The following is an 8,023-nucleotide window of genomic DNA, read 5'->3' on the forward strand; positions in this document are numbered from 1 at the left end:
GGGAAGAAGTTCCAAGTCAAGGTCCTACAATGACAAAAGATCTTCGAGTCATGAACGTAATTGCTACAATTGTGGAAGACCCGGACACTACTCCAATGAGTGTACGGCTCCCTACAAAAGGAGAGAATATTCACCTAAAAGAAGAAGTAGTAGAGAAGAATCACCACCAAGAGAGAGAAGATTTCGAGATGATCGTTATGAACGAAGAACCTCCGAGAGAAGAAAGGGTTCGGAAAGGAAGGACAAATCATCAAAGAGCTACACAAAGTGAAGACATCAAGCTCATGTTGGTGAATGGGTATCCGGCTCCGACTTCGGCCATCACTTCGAGAGAAGTTATCACTCCGAATCCGAATATCCTCAAGTTGAAGGTGTTGCAGGTCTAGCACTTGTGTCAACCAACTCCTACGACATATTTGACTCACCAAATGAAGGAATTGGAAGATGCGACATGGCTAAAGGCCCAAAGGTATCACACCTCGAGTATGTTGATTTCAATAGTGATGAATATGATTTGTAAGGTGATGATGATTTACTTGTTGACAACTCCAGTGATGAATACTATGATGAAACGTCAATTAATCATGCTAATCAAGATAAAACGAATGACAATGATAAGGAGAAGATTGAGCATCTAACTAAAGAACTAAACACTCTCAAGTTAGCTCGTGAAACTACCTTGGAAGATCATCGAGAACATTTAAAGATTCATGAGAAGTTACGCTTTGAAAAGCTCAACTTTGAGCACGAACATGAGTTTTTAAAGGCAATCAATGATGATCTTTGCAAGAAAAGTTCTTCTTTCATTGCCAAGCGTTTACTCTTGTCTACTTACATGCCACAAGTTAAATATAGCAACAAAAGTAAGAAATATTCTTCTTCTAGTAGTAACAATAATCATGCTAAATCCAATATTGTTGCTTCTAGTAGTTCTCTTGATTCCACTAATGATTCTCTTAGACAAGTTACACTTGAGAAAGAAAATAGCTTATTGACGGGAATTATAGAGAAAGGTGTTTACAAGAACCTTGCCGGAAGTAAGCAATTTGAGGAAATGGTACGCAAGCAAGGAAGGCACCGGAAGAATCAAGGTGTTGGTTTTGAACGAAAGTTCAATGCCAATGGAGTTGAGTGGGAAGAAGATCAGTACCCCAAGATGAAGTTTTTTCCTCAACAAGAGAAATATGATCCTACTTCTTTCCAAGGGACACAAGCTCAAGATGATCTTCCACCACAAGACCACAAGGAAAAAGGCAAGGATAAGCTTGAAGAGGAAATTGATGCATTTGAAGAAGCTCCCAAGGCCTTGGTCAAGTGGATTCCCAAGACCACATCAAGTTCTACTTCATCAAGTACGACTACAACCCCAAGGATTCCCATCAAGATGATGTGGATCCTAAAGAAGAAGAACTAGAGATTTCTAGAGGGTGACTCCGCCAACACACTTCACTCATATTATTTTGGAAAGAGCAAGTGCAAACAACTTCCACATCTTGCACTAGTTCAAGGAGTCACAAACCCTCTTGTTGGTAAGACAAGGGACAAGGTAACCTAATGCTTTCATGGACATTATCTGGTGTGTGCATCACTATATGTCTATGGATATCCTTGTTTGTTCCTTGTGGGACTAACCCATGTAGGTATTGAAAGTGCAACTCACTCCAAAGGATAGCTCCAAATGATCTACATCAACATTGAGCATCCACATCTTCAACACCTACATGAAGTCATCATCGACAAAACCCAAGGTTAGTTCATCCCTCTTAGGGGGGATATCACATCTAGGGGGAGCTTTGTTCTAAGACTTGAGATAAAGCAACTCTAATGGTGTGAACACAATAATGTTTTATGTAAAATTGGTAACCCCATTTGTGCTTAAACGATGAGTATAACCTATGATCAAATGTTCTCATTTGACAACTAAATCAATATACTCATATATAGATGACCTAGTCATCGCAAATTGCTTGATAGATGCTCCAGTGATTGTGCATGCTTTGCCACATATTTCATTTGCCATTCTATTGTGTCAGCATGTTGGTTGCATATTTTACTCATTCGAGGACATCCACTTGTAGTTTTGATTGTTTAGCTCTTTCTCTTTTGCCAAGTGGATGGACAAGAATGCCTAAGAACCTTCTCTAGCTATCTATGATTTTATCGTCTCAAACTCTATTCATGCTACATCCCAAAGTTTGATCAAGTCAGATTCGAACCACTCTGTGTGAGGAGCACTTGGAGTCCCTGATTCGTCACAGACTTAAACTTCCAAAACCTCTTTGTGCATTCAGTCTGACCGAGTTATCCATTTCGGCAAACCGAGTGCACTAAGTTGATCTAGGTTTTCATCTTGGTGCAACCGATTTGAACACTTTGGTCACACCGAGTTGCAGCAACCGCTTGCGATTCTGCAATCTCGGTGCCACCAAGTTGTTCCACTTGGTCACACTGACAGAGTCGGGATATAAATACCCACGGGTGAGATTTTGGAAAATTCTTCAAAACCCCTCAGCCCACGCATGTCCCGCTCTCCCTCCTCGGGTCGCCAGATCGCCTCCTTGCCGCCAGTGACCTCCCGCTGCTGGTTTCTGCCGCCGTTGATGGAATCCGCTCCGCCGTCGCCGCTGTAGCGAATACCCGCCGAACTAGGGTATGTGTTCGACACCTTGTGCTATCTATTTACCTCCGATTCCTAGCACAAGGACAATGCCATGATTCTTGCCACGAATGAAATCGATCTATCCAGCTAAATCTTCCTTAGGCTTAGTTTGATTCTAAAATTTTAGGGTTAGCTCTCCGTAGAACTCATCTCAGACCGACTGAATCACAAAAATTGGTCTCACCGATTTGGCTTAGGCCATTGCACATGCGCTTTTCGGTCTGACCGAAAACTGCAAATCAGTGTGACTGAGATCAATTCTCTATGAAACCCTAGCAATCTCGGTGCCACCGAACTATGACTCGATCTGAACGAGTTAACTAGTGTAGGTTCCAAAAGTTGCTTCGGTATCATCGAGTTTATCAATTCGGTAGCTCCGAGATCATTTCTGTAGAGAACTAAAACTAAGTTTTGACTCATTTCTTTTGCAAAATCTCTATACTTTGTGATGCTCATCTACTCTACCTCATCTATAATCTATTCACAGGGTCTGATGTCAGTTTGCCTGCCAAGATGTCTGATGAAAGTGATAGCCAGAACAAGTCTGAAGAGCAAGTACAAATGAGTGAGGGCACTAGTACCTCAAGCAGTTATGATGAGGGCAGCAGGAGCACACCTAGTAACTTGCCCAACGCAGCCACTAGAGCAAGGAAGAAGAGAACCTCAGATTCTGAAGATGAAGATTATGTTGCGGCTGAGGATGAGGCCATCACAAAGAGGAAGGTAGTGAAGAAGGGGTTTGGCACTGCTGCATCTACAAAGCCTGGCATGAACAAGAAGGCACCAACTAGGAGAATCCCAACCTCCAAGCCAAGCAAAGTTGCCACAGGACAAACCATGGAATTCACAATTGAATCTGATGATGAAGAGGAAGCTGGTGATGACAAGAAGAAGAAGAGGGCAAGAACCACTACTTCTAAAGTTCTTGGAAAGTCAACTATGGTGAGAGATCCATCTGATGATGAAGAGGAAGAGGAAGAGGATGCTGCTCTAGCACCCAAATCCCAAAAGCTTATGGGAGATGCAATCAAGTCAGGGCTACTCCTAAGCCCAAATTTGCTCCCAAAGTTGTTGCTCCAGCCACAAAGTCTGCACCCAAGAGAAGCACAAGAAACATCCCTGCTGAAGAGAAGAACAAGGCCCCAATGCCTGAAGCTGAAGCCCAAGTGCTGAGAAAGCTCAAACAAAAGATCCCAGACCAAAATGACACTCATCCAGTGGCAGAGGACACGAGCATCAGGAAGGATACATCTCTTTGACTTTGGAGGAAAAGTGACCCTTATGCTGTAGGAAGGAGAACTGCTGTGGATTGCAGGTTCCACACTAAGGAACAACAAGACTTTTATGAGACCATTCTGCTTGACAAGAAGCCAATTGTCTGTGACATGAGATGGGTTGACTGGACATACATCAGAGAGAGTGAAGATCATTTCCCAGGTGTCTATGATAGCTTCAAGGCTTGTGGAGTGGACAAGTTTATTGGCCAGAAGCACTACAAAAAAAATACACTTCCATGATGATACGTGTTTGTCACAGTAGGTCACATTTTCTGTCATGCATATACATCCATGACGATTTTATGACAGAATCAAGATAGTCATACTTGTGCTGTCGTAGAAGTGTTCCATGACATTACCAAAATTATCATCATCCACTTCCATGACGTTAAATTGCGCGTCACAGAATTGCTTTCGTCAAGGGTGACCGACATGTGGCATCCACCGTAATGGAACACTGTTAAGCTATCGGGTTCGGTTTTGGATCCGATAACCCGTTAGCAGCCCTGACCAATGGGGATTTTCCATGTGTAAAATCATCATTGGCTGGAGGAGACACGTGTCGGCTCACCGTCGGGACAGATGTCATCCACTCATTGGACAGAAGGCACCTATGATACGTAGACAGTGGCACGACCCAATAGAGGCCCATTCCTGTGAAAAGGCCGACCCGTTTGACTTGATCAAAAGGTGGCGGGCCGGCCAACTGAAGCCTGTTAACGGCCTGTTCGCATATAGCCCATTTACAGCCCGCTAACCTAGGGCCCGTTATGACCTATACGAATTCGGCCCAGTAGCGTCATATGGGCCGTCCAATATGATTCCAGCCCATTTTAACTTCCGGCCCACGTTTGGCCCATGACGTCTTTCAACCCATATGAGGCCCTTTGTAACTCTTGGCCCATTAACTGCCCACGGTGAAACTGGCCCGTAATAAACATTGTATCACTTTATACCCATTAACGGCCCATTATTCCATTGGGCCGTTTCTAGCCCATGTTATCTTTCGGCCTTCTCAGGGCTCATTTATTCTTGGGCTCATTTCCAGCATTCAGTTACTTACGGCCCGTTACTGTCATTTTCTGCTTGTGGGCCAAATTCAACCCGTTGTGACAGTCGGCCCATTTGTGGCCCATTAATACGTTGGGCCATTTCCATAGCTTCATCAAATACGGCCTATTAACAACGGCCCATTATGGTCGGCCCATGAACGGACGATTCCAACTCTAGCCCGTTTACGACCATAATGCGGTCTGTTATTGGCCCATGTTTGGCCAATCGATCATACGGACCATATAAGGCCCATTATTGATATGACCCGTAGAAGGCCCATTGTGTCTATAGCCCGAAGAAGGCCCATTGTTTCTACGACCCATATAAGGCCCATTGTTTCTACGGTCGGTAGGAGGCCCAGTGTCACTACATTAAATATGTAGCCCATGGTTATTGTGGCCTAGTTTTAAAAATAGGTTATTGCGGCCACTATCAAACCACGGAAAAAGAACTGCACTGACTACAAGCAAACAAATAAACAATACAATAAGGAAATAAATAAGCAAGCAACTAACACTAGGCTATCACGGATATTACACATATTACATCCACATGGCATCAAAATTTGCCACCAGTGCAAATATAGGGAACAAAGCAGCATATCATATACACTGGTTGTCAAAGTTGGCGACCAGCGCAAATAAACACCACAGCAAAACAAATCCAGAACTGAAACCGCTTCAGAGGATCTCAAGAAACAATATCCCGGGTACCCATAATGCTGTCAAGATGCTTAGCAAGCTTATTAACTTTCTCTTGTTTGGCGCTTAAATCCTCTAGCGCGTGCTATTGCACCAGGAAGTATGCACCTGAATTCTGCAAGGACTTCCTCAGTCCTTCAGCATCCTGTCGTAGCACATCTGATTGATGTCTTTCAACTTGAAGTTGAGACTCAAGAAGACAAACTGATTCATGCAGCGAGTTCGAAGAGCTTGTGCCAGCAGTATTGGCCAGTAAGTCGAACACTACATCAAGACAGGACTTTTGGGTTCTCTCACTGTCATCAAGATTGTTTTTATCAGCTTTCTTGGAGACCAACAGGGATGTCTCACTATCTTGAACCTTATCTGCATTACTTCCTTTACCATTGCATAACGCGGTACTGTTCTCCAATATTTTGTCCGCATTCTCAAAGAGAAACAAGCAGACACATCACAGGTTTACCATGTTGTATATGAAACTCATTTTGGTAAATGAGTTCAGTAGTAACATGGGCAGGATAATAGCATGAAACAAACATATATCTATGTACCATGTTCACTTTATGGTCTATATCATTCTAGTTTTTGTTGCCAAATCAAGATAGAGACACAGTTCAAATATTATTTGTTCAAGACAAAGAAGAATAGACAGAAAATAAGTGTGGGAAACAATAGAGCAATAACAACACTTGTAATGTGCATGACATGAGAACATAACTGTTTATTCAATTGAAACTGAAATCAACATAGAGCAGGTTACAACAGCAAACCAGTTAAAGAAACAGGTTTAAAACATACCTGTTGCGCCATTGGAGATTCAAATCCATCCTTCAAATTTGAAAATAGGTTGTATGAGTAAATACAGTAATGCAAGAGCAAAGGAGTATGAACCATAGCTACAGAACCTGACCTGAGAACAAATCTTCTTCTCCTTTAAGCATTGAGTTGGGATTCGGAGTGGTGGTCCTCATGCTTTGGTCACTACAGTTCCCTTACTAACTACTCGTGTTTGGGTGCTCTGTGGTGGAGACGGTGATGTGTCAACTAGAACTAGATTACTCTCCACTAGGGTTGGGGGTTAGAAGGGGTGTAGCTGGTTCTCTGTCCAACTGGGTAGGTGTACAATCTGCGAGAGTCTGGGTTATGTGTGGTGGATCTGGTCCTTGGGCAAGTACAACCGTGGTTCTATCTGCATCAACTGGTAGCACTATGTTTTCTGAAGACCGTGTTGTTACTCCCTTAGATACTGCCATCAGCCTCTCCAATTCAAATGGCTGATAAACTAGAAAAGTAATTGAAAGCATAGACATTGTATGATAGACAGGTGCAATGGATAGTGGGGAATAAAATAGGGCATGGAATAATTCACATTTATGTTGTCTAACCAAATAGGATAGCATGACATAATTTCACATATATGATGGCTAACTAAATAGGATAGCATGACACAATTTCACATTATGATGGCTAACTAAAAAAGATGGAAAGACATAGTTCAAAATATGATGACTATGTAAACAGGATGACATGATATAACTATATAATGTGTTTATTAAATAGGTTGGCATGCCATAATTCACATACATTCACGGATAGAATGCCATAATTCAAAATATGATGACTGTAAACACTAAACAGGATGAGATGATATAACTATATGATGTCTTTATTAAATGGGTTGCCATGCCATAATTCAGATAGATAATGTGTATGTACTATGTAAACATGATGGCATGATATAATTCGAATATATGATTTATATAGTAAGCAAGTAAGAAGATGGCAATCCATATATGATGTAAAAAATAGGCAATTCAAGACAACATGCATGACATGGGTAATATAAACCTGCCAAGTTTGAGCATAGACCTCAGGGAGGAAATAGGACTGGTCATTAGTCTCTGAATCCTCCTCTGAGGAGCTCTCTGTAACCAGCAAGATGTCTGCTTCAGCAGGTATCATTGTCTGCTCTGAATACCTTGTTTTCACTCCAGATACTTCCATCACCGCTACAAATGGCTGATTCATAGGAAGAGTAGTTTAATATACAAACGTTGTCGACAAATGGAACACGTAATACAAAAAATGATAGCATGATATAATTCACATACATGATGATTGGCTAAACAACATGGCATTGCATAATTCACATACATAATGCCTTTGCAACAATATAGCATTGCATAATTCACATATATAATGTCTTGCAACAAGATGGCAATGCATAATTCACATATATGGTAATTAGACACTGAATAGGTAGCATTCACAGAAAGCATGTCTAAACTAATCAAATGACATAGCAAAGCGAGACACCATACACACGATATGAG

Source organism: Triticum dicoccoides, chromosome 1B (genome assembly GCF_002162155.2).
Source record: "Triticum dicoccoides isolate Atlit2015 ecotype Zavitan chromosome 1B, WEW_v2.0, whole genome shotgun sequence".
NCBI lineage: Eukaryota > Viridiplantae > Streptophyta > Magnoliopsida > Poales > Poaceae > Triticum > Triticum dicoccoides.